Source organism: Panthera uncia (genome assembly GCF_023721935.1).
Source record: "Panthera uncia isolate 11264 chromosome C1 unlocalized genomic scaffold, Puncia_PCG_1.0 HiC_scaffold_3, whole genome shotgun sequence".
NCBI lineage: Eukaryota > Metazoa > Chordata > Mammalia > Carnivora > Felidae > Panthera > Panthera uncia.
In genome coordinates, this window is record NW_026057584.1 from 110352750 (window position 1) to 110367413 (window position 14664).

The window sequence follows — 14664 nt, forward strand, 5'->3', positions numbered from 1 at the left end:
TTGGGTTCTCCTGAGAGTCCTATACTCTTCAGTACCCATCTTGTGTTAGCTGGGAAGTAACTTCCACCACCAGTAACCAGAGCTCCAGCCTGATGCTGGACAGCTCCACCCTCAATAGGCTTATCAGAGGCACTTACCAGCTGGAGCTGCCATGCCAGCTGCAGATGAAGTCATGTGTCTGTGTATTTGTGACACTAGCCTATACTTGGCTTTGCTTCTAGCAGGCCTGATAAATGCAGCAGCTGAAAACAAGCTCCTGCAATGATTCTGGAATTTCAGAGTCACTCTGCATAGTAAGAGTCAAGTGGCCTGGAAGAATTGCTCTGTGGGATTTAAGAAGAGGGTCAGGGGACCTGCCTCTAAATATTTAAAAATTACAGGATAGTCACACAATCTAGGAGCCACACTCCCTCAGCTGCTAAGTGGGGATAATTAATAGCTGCCTGCCACATACTGAAGGGTGAGGAGGAGAGAGAAGGTGTGATGGAAGAGAAAGTAAACAGTGGCACAGGGGATAGCATGCCTTGGAGTTCTCTATTCCTAGCTGACCCACATGGGATTTGTACCTACTACTGCCTCCTCTGTGAATTGAAGCTCCCTTTATTCCCTTGACTGCACCCCTTTCCACATTCCCCCATCCATATCAGTTAGCTCGGGTTGCCAGAACAAATACCGTACGTTGGATGGCTTAAACAACGGAAATGTATTCCTCACAGTTTTGGCAGCTGGAAGTCCAAGATCAAAGTGAAGGCAGGCTGGTGTCTCCTGAGTCCTCTTCCTCTAGCTTGCAGATGGCTATCTTCTCCCTGTGACCTCACATGGCCTTTTCCTCTATGCTTGTGTGTGTCCCAACCTCCTCTTCTCATCTTTTCTTGCATTAGGGCCCATCCTCATAACCCCATTTAACCTTAATCACCTCTGTAAATGTCCTATCTCCAACACAGTCACACTCTGAGGTGCTGGGGGGTTAGAGCTTCAACATATGAATTTAGTGGGGGACACAATTCAGACTGTAACAACCCCTGACTATCCCTCCTGTGCTTCCTGTGTCGACTCCCCTCCTCTTTCTAAGCTCTGTCAGAGTACTGGGGCTCTCTCTTTACATTTATTCCTTCTTTCGCATAGCTTTAAATCCCATATTTAAGACATGTATCTGGTGAGTGGGTTGGGAAGGGGATGATGGTCCTGTCCTAAGAGGGTAGCTGTGGAAAGGAAGGTCACAAAGGGCAGGAGGGGCTACCTGTGGCTGCATGGGGTGGGGTGGGTCAAGCTGGTGGTCCCAGAGTGTGCCAAGCAGTTGCCGCTACTCCTCTCCCTGGTCTTGTGCCCTTGTTTGGGGACCAAAAACCGGAGGTGGAACTGATAACCAAAGACAACAATGAGCTAGGTATCTATGCCATATTATTTGGCTCCCAGCAGCTGTCCCATGGGCATGTCTAATGCTTACATTGGGGACCTGTAGAGCTGACTGTACAAAGGAGAAAAGTGTGATATAACCAATATATACTAACATATGTTAATGATTTTGTCCAGATGAGAGAAAACGAGAGGCACTGCCATGCACAATCATTTCTGAATGGTGTCCATGGCATCACATTGTGGTCCTCCACATTTGTGGAGGCCTTTGTTAAATATCCAGTGCTGATGCTGGCCATTCCTCTTACCTTCAGGTGCACCCCTTTCAGATGAATATCATGACTTCTTTGCCTATTGGGAAAAAAGCTCCTATATTTCCTGAGACAAATGGTGCACAGTCATAACAGTGCTCTGGCCCTCCTGGCAGAGATCACAGTGGACAAGACTGAGTTTGAGAAGAGGATCAGATTGTCAGTAAGTCTCTGAAGACACATGAGATAAAGGGGTCATAAGCTTTGGGGTTGCTGCTAAATCTACCATGCAAAGTCTCTGGTGCTCTCCAAGGCTAGCCTGGAAGATTCATTGCCCCCAGAAGGACCCAGGGCCAAATGAGCCACCACCAGAAACTCATCTCTTAGGAGAGAGTCCTAGTGCTTCTACAGAGCTTGCCAAAAGGTGAGTTTCAGGGGTCCCTTTGATGCCAGTTGATCATGTACTCCATGTTGAAACCCTCTCCTGATCATCTAAGCACTTGAACACTCTGCTGAAATCCAGCAGTTTAATCTGCTGAGTGACAAATTAATCAGAAAGATCTTTATTTATTTGATTCCATAATTGCCATGCATTTATTTGTGTGTAGATACTGCATGTGTGTGTGTGTGTGTGTGTGTGTGTGTGTGTGTGTGTTTGAAGAAATACCCATACAAGTGTGTAAAATAAAAGTACTCTAAGGTGTTCACTGAGGAATTGTAATAATGCTTTCCCATCATTGAGACTGTTCAAACAAAACTCGAATGACCATTTGACAGGAAGGCTGTGGAGATTCCTGCATCAAACAGCAGACTGGATGCAAAGAACTTGAGGTGAGGTTATTCCAATTATAATTGGAATTATAAGCTCTTGAGCTACTCGGCAACAGGAAGGGAGAGGGCCAGGTCCTCTGGTCTCACTTTTTATCTTCTCTTCCTTGCTTGTTTCTCTAACCCTGTCCCCTTTGACACAGGCCATGAAAATCCACAGAGGAGACGAATATCAGTAAATACCAGGAGCTTTGGCATGGCCCCTAGGGAATCTGGACCTCCCTGATGACTTTGTGAAGGTTACTGGAAAGGAACCCCATATGGTCCCACTATGCTCTTCTCCATGCCCACAACACCTCTATGTCTGCCCACCAAGCGCAGGTAACAGAAGTACAACCACAAATCCAGAAGGAAGTGCTGGGAAGGAAAAATTTTTCTCTACCCTTCAAAATTCTTTTGGCTGGTCTAAGAATTAAATTGACATGAGATAGTTCATGGGAGAAAAATAAAATTTAATTACATTTGTATGGGGAATCCACATAAACATGAGACATTCCAAAAACAGTCAGACAAAATGAAATATATATGTCCTTCTGAAATAAGAAGGGGTTAGGGGTCTGACACTTAAAAGACAAGGAAAGCAATTCATAGAAAGATGAGAAAAAGTGAATGTTCAGTAAACAAATGTTTGTGGGCCCCTCAGAAACAATGGGACATAGAGAGGAATTTTGCCAAACAGACTTTGCTTCACTCATCCCAGTCACCAAACCTAGTTTATATTATAATGTAGCTTTCTGTGATGATAGCTCTTTTCCTGGAAAAAGTCCTCTATCTAAATTATTTTGGGGGGTTAGGTGGAGGCAAAAAGAAAAAAAAACTTTCTAGAGTCTTCTGTTTCTTAAAAATTATCAGGCTAAAATAATTCACATGCCAAAGAGACACATGTCAATGTGGTACATTTTGCTCCCCTACAGAAACAAAGCCAGCACATCCACAGAGGGTATTGATGCTGACTGGGAGGATGGTCCCAGCATGGGCAGGGACCTCCAGCCTGTGACCTTGGTGATTGAGGATCAGGGACCACCATAAGACTGTTATAAAAAAAAGTAAATGTCAGTGATAGGACACCACCACAGCCTTGCAGAGTGAAGGCTAGTGAGTGAATGGAAGGGAAGCCAGAGCATCTCCAAACCTGTGCTGAAACTCAGAAGGAAGGGAAAAAGAGCAAAGGGCAGAGCTCCTGTGGGAAGGCCTTCACTGAAAGACCATGCAGTAAATTGAGAGCACAGGGAGAAAAATGTAGATACAATCTACTCATCAGCTTTTTGTAGGACATCTTCCTTCCTCCTTATTTGCCAGATACTCCATTTGTTCCAAATGATTACCCCTTCCTTTCTGGGCCTTGGTGGGTGGTGTGCTCCACCAGAAGGAGCAATATTCTAGTTATTCTAGATGACTTCAACTGAGAAACAACAGTGAATATGCTTTCCCCAAAAATGCTTACTGCTGAGTTGGGGGAAGACAAAGGCAAGCAAGGAAGTATTTCGACCCACTAAGGGGTGATCAGTACTAAAACTGAGGCAGGAGGATACTCTAAAAGTACCAAATAGGGGTCCCAACCCACAGGAGTAGGCCCCCTACTTTCCAGAGGTCCTTACAGCTCAGTCAAGACCAAACAAATGAACAGAAGAGAGCTTGGCTCAGAGCAAGAGCTGGACCAGGAAGAGGCTGGGAGTGAAAAAACACCTAGATTCCAGATACATAATAGGGGGAACAGGCTGTACACACTCACTGAGGTAGAGAGGGCATGGCCTACTTGTGAGGCAGAGCAATCATATGCAGAGTGAGGAGTTGCAACTAGGAAAGGGGCAGGCACCTGAACATGGCACATTAGGAATCCTGGCACTTTATTAAGGGCAGTGGAAGCCTTGGAAAGCTATTCATCTTGAAAGTGACAGGATTAGATTAACACCTTATATTTAATTTCTTAGCATCTATTTTACTTTGTCAAGAGGAACCTAAGCTAATGGAGGAGACCTGGGTGCACTGATGAGGCCTGGGCAGGACTTCTAAGTGTTTCCAAGGAGATGTGTGAGGCCCTTGGCCAGCTTGGCCCTCCTACATTCAATTATGTGATGAAGATTTGCTCCCAGGCACATTAAGACAGTGTCCTAAAGCCACTGCTGGATTTCCAGTGTTGGCTCTTGCTTTAATAGTCATTTTGCATATGCACCCAGCCTCTGTTCCCTCCCCACTACCACAGGGACCTAAGGATAGAGGGAGTGGAGAGGAGCTTTGCAGTGTGGCCCAGGCTCCACTGCAGCAGAACAGAAGGCCAGTCAGCAACCAGAAGCCCCCTTTTCCTCCTGCACTTTATTTGTGGGTTTCTTGGTAAGAACTGGTTGTGACCAGGATTAACATTTGCCTGCAGCTGATTTGAGTTTCTTCAGAAGTCTCCTAGCAATATGATCTGTGGCAAAGGAATCTCATGTCCCTGTAAAGTTCATTGCAAGTTTAGGAGAAGATATGCTATCAGCCTGTAGGCAGTCCTTGGCCTCCTAAATGTGGTTCAGAGAAAGTCAGAGTTCTGAGGGCAGTATGCCCACAGCACAGAGGCAGATGGGCCTTGGTGGGAGAAAGTCACTACCTATGTCTCTCCACGTGGCTCAGGGTCTTGCACTTCGAGGTCTGTAAGGGTGTTCTTCATGGCCCATAATTTACTCCTGGCAGAATTCTAGGTGTGGGATCTACCCACAGCTGATATTCTAGAAGAAATACCATAACCTGCCACAATGCACTCTGCCTCCTGCCAGCACCCCACCAGGTTGTGCCTGCATGTCTGGTGTGAGCCCATCTGAAAATGCTGGAGAACCAAGCCATGGGCAGGTATTAGGACACTTACCGTCATCAGTGGCACCTGGGAACCTATTTCACCCTCTCATTTCATGCCAGAAACTGTGCTGGTATTCTACTATTTATTGTAATGAATACTCATAGCACACCTGTGGGGCAGCATATGCAAACCTTTCTTAAGATATGAACACTGGGGTCCCTGCCTAACCCCCATTGAATAGACTTAGTGCCCCTGACAGGAATTCTGACCGGGTTTCTGGCCCTAATTCAATTTGGTTCTGATTGCAGTTGCGAGATAAAATACAGGTTGCTTAATTAAATTTAAATTTCAAATAAACAGCTTATTTATTTATTTATTTATTTTATTTTTGAGAGAGAGAGGGAGGGAGGGGGAGAGAGAGAAAGAGTGGAGGAGGGGCAGAGAGAGAGGGTGACACAGAATCTGAAACAGGATCCAGGCTCTAAGCTGTCAGCACAGAGCCCAATGTGGGGTTGGAACTCATGGACCACAAGATCATGACAGAAGCCGAAGTCGTACACTTAACCCAGTGAGCCACCCAGGTGCCCCCAAATAAACAACTTTTTTTTAAAGAGTGTTAGTTTTCTATTGCTACAGTAACTAGTTACCACAGACTTAGTGGCTTAAAGTAGCACATTATTCTTACAGTTCTAGAGGTCAGAAGTCTGAAAAGAGCCTCACTTGACTCCAATGAAGATGTCAGCAGGCATGGATTCTTTTCTGAAGACCCCAGGGAGGGATCTGTTTCCTCTTCCCTTCCAAATTTTAGAGGGCTGCCCCATTCCTTTGCCCATGGCCCCTTCTTCATCTTCAAGGCAATGGCTAGCCTTTCTCACCCTGCATCCTGATACTATTTGAGCTCCTTTTTCCACACCTGAGGTTCCCTATAAATCCACTAGGCTCATCCAAATAATCCAGATGATGCTCATGTCTTAGATGCATTAGCAGTCCTAATTCCCCTTTGCCATATAAGGTGCCACATTTGTAGTTTCTGGAGATTAGAACATTCCTTTGGGAGGTTTATTCTGCCTATGACATACAACAAGTACATCTCAAATATTGCGTGAGGCATGATTATGCCAGAATCTATCCATTGTGTATCTGAAATGCGAATTTAACTAGGCCTTCTGTATTTTATCTGTCCTATCTGGTAGCCCCCACTCTGACCCAAGGTCCAGTTTCTCCCAGTCCTCTTCTAGGGAATACATGGCAGGCTTTATTCCACATGAGCCTGACAGCTTCTCTGGCAACTCCCATGTGTTCTGGGACCTGTTGATCTAGCACCTTGGACTTCCAGCACCATGGTGTTCGTGTGCCCAGCCCAGTTCCTGTGTAGCCTGGAGTTCTCCTGTCTGATACCAGCACCCTTCAGGGAAGGTCAGGAAGCAGGTGATGTCAGCACTCCACTTTTCATAGAGAAGAGAAGTGCTCAGAACTGAGGTCCTGATCAAGCTGGGCAGGAGGAGCTGACCTGGGAGAGGCAGGTGGTCAAGGCAAGTGGCATAAGCCAAACTGAGAGCTCCCCAGGTCATGATAGCTGCGTAAGTTGACTGCAATGGATCTGGGGAGAGTATCAGCCAGGAAAAAGATGTTGGGGGCAAGGCACATGCTGCCGGATGGGTAAGAAGGACATGTGAGAAGGAAGAGAGGGAAGGAGACAGAGGAGGTGGGGAGGTGCAGAGGATGTGAGGAGAAGGACAACTAATACCACTAAGAAAGAAGGACTTAGGCAGTGATAGATGCAGGAGACACACCCACTGCCTGAGCTATAAATGGGTGAGGAAGGAACAGCCTGCTGCATCCCAGGCTCCTCCCCACCACCCATGGAAACTGCATTGAGGTCCTCCTGGGGCAGAGTCACCCTCTGCATGTGCCTGCCCTGATCTCTTTGTGTTTGGGGTCCTGAAACACCCAGAGGGCTGTCCAGCCTTTTCTGTTGAAATTGTATATTCTCTCATTACCAGGGCCTATTCTTCCCTCCCAAAAGTGTTGGTTTTTCCAGGCATAGTGAGGGGACACCAAGAAGTACATCCAGAAACTGGCATCCCAGGCAGAGCTGACTGTGAGATGTGGGTGAAGCAGACACCACTCTGTGTCCCCATCCATCCTCGTGAGGAGGGACGTACCTGGTGATTCACTGTCATGTCTTCCTCAACTGCTGTCTTTTGTTCTAAATTAGCTTTGCATTTGTCCAGACCACCTCTTTTGGGAGAAAATGGACATTTACTTTCATTTTCCTCCTTTTGACTTTACCCCTCAGCTGAGCTTCCCTTCTTCCATTACCCATCACTGCCTGACCTCCATGGCTTTGGAAACCAAATTCCTGAGTATTCCACACCTTGGAGCCCTTTCCAAAGGTGTTACCTAAAGAAAGAATTCTAGATGAATTTGACAAACCAGAATGAATATATTGGCAATCTCAACTACCTAGAAGGGTTTTGCATGTCCCCTTTTGGATAAAGAAGCAAGTCTCACACACAAACACACCACAGCAACTCTTTTCAAGTAAGGCTGCAAAGGTAGCTCTAAAGAGCCATTCTATCTCAAGGCATCTTCAGGGTAGAAGCCTAGGAATCTAAATTTTTAACAAGCTCTCAGTGAGTCTTCAGAAAAGGTCAGGAAACGCCAACCAGATGAGTGCAATAGGCGAAAAATCCTGTTAGCACCTCCTGGGCAGAGTTCCAAGTACTTTATGCCACAATTATGCCTGATCTCCACACCAAATCAGTAGATATTTCTTTGTCCATTTTCCTATGAAGAAATGGAAATATAGAGGTTCTAAATAACTTGTCTAAACTGATGGTAAATGGTGGGGAGAATAATTTGAATTTTGACTACACCACACTCTTGCACTATAGCACTCACATATCTTGGAACACACATCAATGGGGGATGGAGCCAAGGGGACAGTCACAGTGTACATTTACTTAGAAAGCCTGTAGGCTTGAGTCCAAGATAAGTATCTAGTTCAATCTAAGTTTTACAGTTGAAAACAAACTTCTGTAAACCTTAAAGTGCTGGAACATCTGCCTGACTACAGCATGGGCATTTTCCCTGGCTTTGCCTAATGCAAATTTGAAGTCATAGAACAATTGTGTCATTGTTGATATCAGTCTAATCCAAATGACTTACATTATTATGATTCTCTTTTTGAAGTGTAGTGCTGGTGACTTTTCAATAGACTTCAAAGGACTCAGACTACTTCATTGACTGATTCATGTTAAGGTCTGGGAATGCAGTAGTGAACAGAACTAAATTCTAGTTTTTTGCTCCTTCCTGGCCCCAAGACTTGACCATCAACATGTTGGAAGTGCCCCTAACTTACTCACTCCCCTAATTCTTTGATGATGGCAGGAAGAGGTTGGATAGCAGCTGCAGAGCAAGTGCTGCCACAAAACTCCATGGGCACCAAACTCCTCAGGCTTCCTCCCCAGAGATGGGGCACTGCCACAGTAATCACAGTCTAGGAGTGGCTTTCTATCCATGTGACACTGTGTGAATCTGCAACATTGTCAGCAGGTCTGCCTTAGCTATGCTCTAGGGTATTGGAACTACAGCCTGGTAATCTAAACTAGAAACTATGCAAAAGATTACTAGCTAGTTCACATGAAAAGTAGGTATGAACAGCATGATTTAAAACAGAAAGGAAAACTGCACATAACAACTGCCACCCTTTTGTCCTTGGAAAATAGTGTGGTGATTCATTTATTGAAATTGGCAACTTTCTTGGTGGTTTGAGGCATTCCGACCTGCATGTATTATTCATTATTTGTGAAAAAGTAAAAAGGAGTGAAATAAGTCAGGGAGGTTCTTCTGGTCTTAGTGCCTCTTAGAGAGGGTGACATTCATCAACATGCTTTCCCAGGGAGCCCTCTATGTGTCTCCTGCTGAGCCCTGGGTCACAGAGAAGGTTAATACCCAGATTCTGACTAGTTAATGCGCTTGGGGCAGAGTCCATGATGCTGTCACCTTTGTATCACCCAGAGTGACAACTTCTTTTCCAATGTGTAATAGATATTTAGTAATGTTTGTAAAATGAATGAATAGATGAATAAATAGGTTTTATGCCTCAATCATTTAGCACATTGGACATTTTTATGGTCTACCCTTATGACCAAGAAAAATATGCACTCCTGAGGGGCAAAGAAAGGAGAACATTCATTTCTGTGTTGGATAGTTTCCCACGTTTTATGCATCTCCAGACCATAATTATGCTCTGAACTTAGGACTTCTCAAGGTTCTATGAATGGTATCAAACTGGAAGCCCTCTGGGCATTGACTTTGTTGAAAAGTCAACACAAGATGTGTAAACCATCCTTAAAGCCCAAATGCAGGCCTCATCTCAAGGAAGGTTATTGTTACACAAGAAGAAGTTCAGACCAAATGTGCCTATGGAGCCAGGAAGAGGGAAGGGCTTGAAAAAGCAAGGTTCCAGGAAAGCAGGGCCTGAAATCTTGGAAGTCCCTCATGGCTTCCAGAGACTGGAGCTCAGCCTTTCATGGACAGGTAGAACAAGCACATGCAGAAGGGCTCCATCAGGCCACTCTATGGGCCAGGGCACCAGGAAGCCATACTGGGTTGGAGGATCTGGCATCTTCCCTCTGTGGCTGTGACACCCTCACACCCTTACCCTCCTGAAGTACAGACTATGTGTATTGTCTAGTTCACTTTCTTCATTTCTTACTGCTCCCTCTGTCCATACTCCAGGTTTCTTCCATCTCTGCCTTTTCTACCTTCTTCCATATCCACAGTCTCCCAGTGCATACCTGCCTACCAGCCAGATCTCCAGCCTTCCCCTTCCTAGTGAGACTCTCTCCTCTCCTCCAAACTCCTGCCCTCCCTTTTGACATTATGGGGTAGGTCTCTCCCAGTCTGCACACAGGCTCAGCCAGCCTCAAGTGTACAGGATAATCTCTGAAGCTGAGATGGAAGTTTCCACTGATAGGTTCACACAGTCCCAAGGGACCCACCACCTTGGACTCCCTTACCCTCCCTTGCATATTAATATCACCTCCCTCAAGAGGGGGAAGCCAAGAAACCATCACAGAAGGTGGGCACATGCCATTTTTTTTCTTTTCAGAATGTGTAGGATGATTCAGAAATTTGCTGTGCATTCTTTCATTTTCAAAAGGTTACACATTCACTGAATTTCTAAGGCCATTCACATGACCACCAGGGAGATGTGGGTCTGCCCCATCACAGCAGCACAGAGCTGAAGTTGAGTTTGGAAGCATCAGGGCTATAGGGAGGCCACCTTCTTCCAACATGCTCAGGCTGGCAGGCCAAGGCCTTTTTTCCTCATGGAAACTTTTATTTAATCCACTAAAGACATTTACTTTTCCCTTTGGTGACCTCCTGGGATGAATGCAGTGGTTAGTGTGACATTTCAACAGTGCCTGACTATTCTCTTTGTGAGGAAAGCAGCTTTCCAGAGACAGGCTGGTATCTGTGCCATTGCCAGGCTGACATCAAAGGTTTTATGATACTGTTGTAACAGCTGCTCCTTCTGGCCACTTACTTCAGCTACAAGACTTACTTGACACAGGCCACACAAAATCTGGCTGAGCCTCCTCTTAGTCTGGGAAAGACTCTAGGCCAGATTGTGTGGACTTCTGTGAGGTCCTTCTGACTGGGGATATTCCTTAAAACAGGTGGGAGGAGAAGTGTTGCACTGGGTTCAACCTACACACAAAGACAGGGCATGTACATAAAAAGTAAAATAAGGTCCTCAGTGACTTGGCACCAGCCAGTGCCCCCAGCCCTGGACTTCAGACCAAGCATGTGGGATGGAGGAAGTGCAGATGTCTTCAGAGTACTGGGCAACATTAATGTGCCACTGCCCCCACTCCAAGCTCTGTGAAAAGACAAATGCCAGGCCCTGGGTATGGTGTTTGCAAAGCCACCTGGGTATCCTTGGGTATGTGTGAGTTTCTACCACATCAGTCCAGAAGTGTCATTCAGCAATCTCTTTGCTGCTTTCCTCCAAATGACTTGAGTACATGAGGCATTAAAGCCAAGTAGCTGACATTATGGAGGAGTTCAGGCTATGCACTGCATTGCAACCTGCATTAGGCCTCCAAGTCCTCACAAGTCCCTTCAGCCAACCTACATGGGAATCTACTCTCTTTGCTTCTGTCAAGCCATGTCTCCTCACCCTCCTTAACATTAAAGGGAACACCATAGTTAGACTAATAAACCCTCTCATTTCTCAATCAGAGCACTGTTTTCTGTCCTCCCTCATGCATTGCATCACATTTTTTGTTGCTTTTCTCATTTCTATCTCCCTCCCTCACTAGATGGACATTTCTATGACAGGCAGTCATCACTGGCATTGGGCTCACAATGAACAGGCTCTGAATAAACATGTGTAAGACACATGAGATAGATACATACCCTCTAGTGTCCCAGATGAGCCCACAAAGAAATCTGACAAATGTGGCCAGGACATGGGAGGTCACTGTCCATCATACCAAAAGGGACAATAAAACATAACTGAGAAGACACCCTTTTGCTTAACTTTCACTCACAGCAGCAAATATGTATCCAATAGATGGTGAGGTTGGAAAAAGGTAGGAGAAAATAGACATTGATAGAAAGGGGCCATCTCCTCACTTGAGGATGTACACATGGTGTGGCCCAACAGGATCACAGGCACCTGGAGGGATGCTGGGGTGGGATGACCACAGGTGCAAGGACTTCATCCTTTAGTACAGAGTGCAATTCTAGCTGCAGGTAGTGTAATTCATTGCCAATCTGAAGGCCCAAGAAACAGGAGTTCCAACCTTAAAGGGCAGGGAAAGACAGACATCAATAAGAGAGACCAGGAATTAGATCTTCCCTTGTGTTTTGTTCCCATTCTGGGTCCTCAACAAATTGAATGATGTTCAGCCACATTGGTGAAGTCATCTTTACTCAGTCTGATGATTTAAATTTTTTTATGTTTATTTTTGAGAGAGAGAGAGAGACAAAGAGCACAAGCAGGGAGGGGCAAAGAGAGAGAGGGAGACACAGAATCCAAAGCAGGATCTAGGCTCTGAGCTGTCAGCACAGAGCCTGAAGCGGGGCTCAAACCCACCAGCTGTGAGATCATGACCTGAGTCAAAGTTGGATGCTCAACTGACTGAACCACCCAGGCACCCCTCAGTCTGATGATTTAAATGCTAATCTCTTCCAGGGGCACCCTCACAGACACACCCAGAAATATGCAGGTGGTCATTAAGGCCATACACAAGGCCTGGAGCCCCTTGCTCTCTCATTTTGAACAGACTATTTCCACACTTCCTTAAAAGCTCAACAGTTTTTAATTTTATGTAGGCTGGGGTATCAGGCAACCAAAGCTGTCAGTCTTATATTGCAAACAAGAACAAATGTCTTGAGGAGGAATGAAGATATTCTTTAAATGGTGAACAAAATACATGAAATGTAATACATGCATTTTATAATGTTTTTTCTACTTAGAGGTTTTGTTGTTATTGTTTTTGCCATTCTCATCTTCATTGTTCTCTAGAAAGCTGAGCAGATCATGTGATATCCAAATGAGTATGACATTGTTACCCATTTGGGCCATAGGCTGAAAGCCCCATAAAAGACTACTAGAAAAACTTCTGATCAAGCAAAACTCAGTTTACTAAATTAGCGCAGTAAAGAAGAACAACTTGACAGAATTCTAATAGCATTTCAGAAAAGGGACCCTGAGAAAAGCAATTAGAGGTTTTTAGGGTATGAGCCAGATCACTTTAAATCAGCCCTTGCAAGGAAGGGAGCCTGTAGCAACTGAAAAAGATTTTTGCATAATGAATTAGGATCAGTGGTTGCCGACAGGCAAGGGTCTTGAAGTGAGTATTGCTGTATCAAGCACTTAGTTTTGACAAGGGAACTGTTTTACGTGACCCTCAGTCTTATCTTCTGGGAGCAAGTGATTTCCAAAGTAAAGCCAAAGGTATGTTTACTTGGTCCAGTACTGTTTCATGAGCACAGGAAACAGGAAGGCTGTTGATTACATTTCTCAAGTACTTATCTAATTTTTGAGATCTATCATTATGGTAATTAAAACTAAAGAGTAAATAAGAATAATTTGGAAAGTAAATATACTCTCCTAGGTAATACAACTGTCAACACACCTCAAAACCCTTCATATATACTGTGTAGATTAAGCAAGTCTCATGACCTAAACTATGTTGACCTGGTCCTTTCTGTGGCCAAGGAAGCCAGGTGGTCTTGAGCTCAGTTGTCGAAGTTAATTCATCTGGTAAGGTCGTTAAAGTCAGCACTAAAACCAAGATATTCAAATTTTAAGTCTTTTTTCTATGACCTCTAGCCATGAACCACTGTGTGCAAGCATTGTGTCTTGAATATATCACATTTTCACAAAATCAAGATGATGGCTTACTGTGCAGCTTCCTAGCACCAGGCACAATGCTAGAGGCTTAGTGATAAAAGATAAAATGAGATCATAGTTCTGTGCCTCAAGAAACTAGTACTTTAGTGGGAGAAAAACAATTACAGTAAAATGTGATATGTGCAGCAATTGGCTCTTACTAGGCAGGGTGGATGTGCACCTGAGATACCGTTTTTATTTTGTGTGCTTCTCTTTTGGAGGGTGAAGTGGTGGCTGTAGGAACAGGGCTGATCAGAGGAGTAGGAAAAGCTTAACAGAGGATTCTCCTGAAATGGACTCTGAAAAGAATGCCTGTGCTTTCTTAGAAAATGAAGGGAAGAGATGACAAAGGAACTAGTGTGTGCACAGGTAGGGTGTGTGGGTGTGCTCAGGGCTTACTGGTCATATAGGAGTGACCTGGTTCATGTCTACAGATATTGTTCCCTACTGAATTCCCCACCTGTGCAGAGCAGCATGGTCCTATGAACAGAGGAGAATTCCATCTCGGAGTAGCTGTGGCATTGCTGGTGGACTGGAGAGAGCCACAGCCTTGTGGTGCAAAGTGATGTTTGGAGATGATGCTCACCACTTGAGAAGTCAGCATATTTCAGGGCAAAAGAAAGGATTAAAATTCTAAACATCTGACACAGAGAGAGGGATAAATGGGAGAGCAGCCTCCCACTCTAGTCCAAGGATTTGAGTGCAGTGGCAGCAGGACCTGGAATAGAGGGGCTGCAGCCACACCCTCAGACACCAGCATGAGGGCCCTGACTGCTGCAAGGCGTGTGAATATGTAATACATCACAGAATCAAAATGACCTTCCCTTCCAAAATGCAAATGGTGCTTCAGGCATGCTAAATGCTGTACTGAGCCCCCACATACATAATTCATGTGTCATATACAGTGCCCAGAACTCCTTGGTAGAATGGCATACCAATGAGGCTGCATGGGATGCTACTTGTCTTGGCTGAACTGATTGTGGAGATGCTCAAGTGGAATTAGAAAGCTCTTTGGAATGCTGCCTTTCCTAATGGGGTGT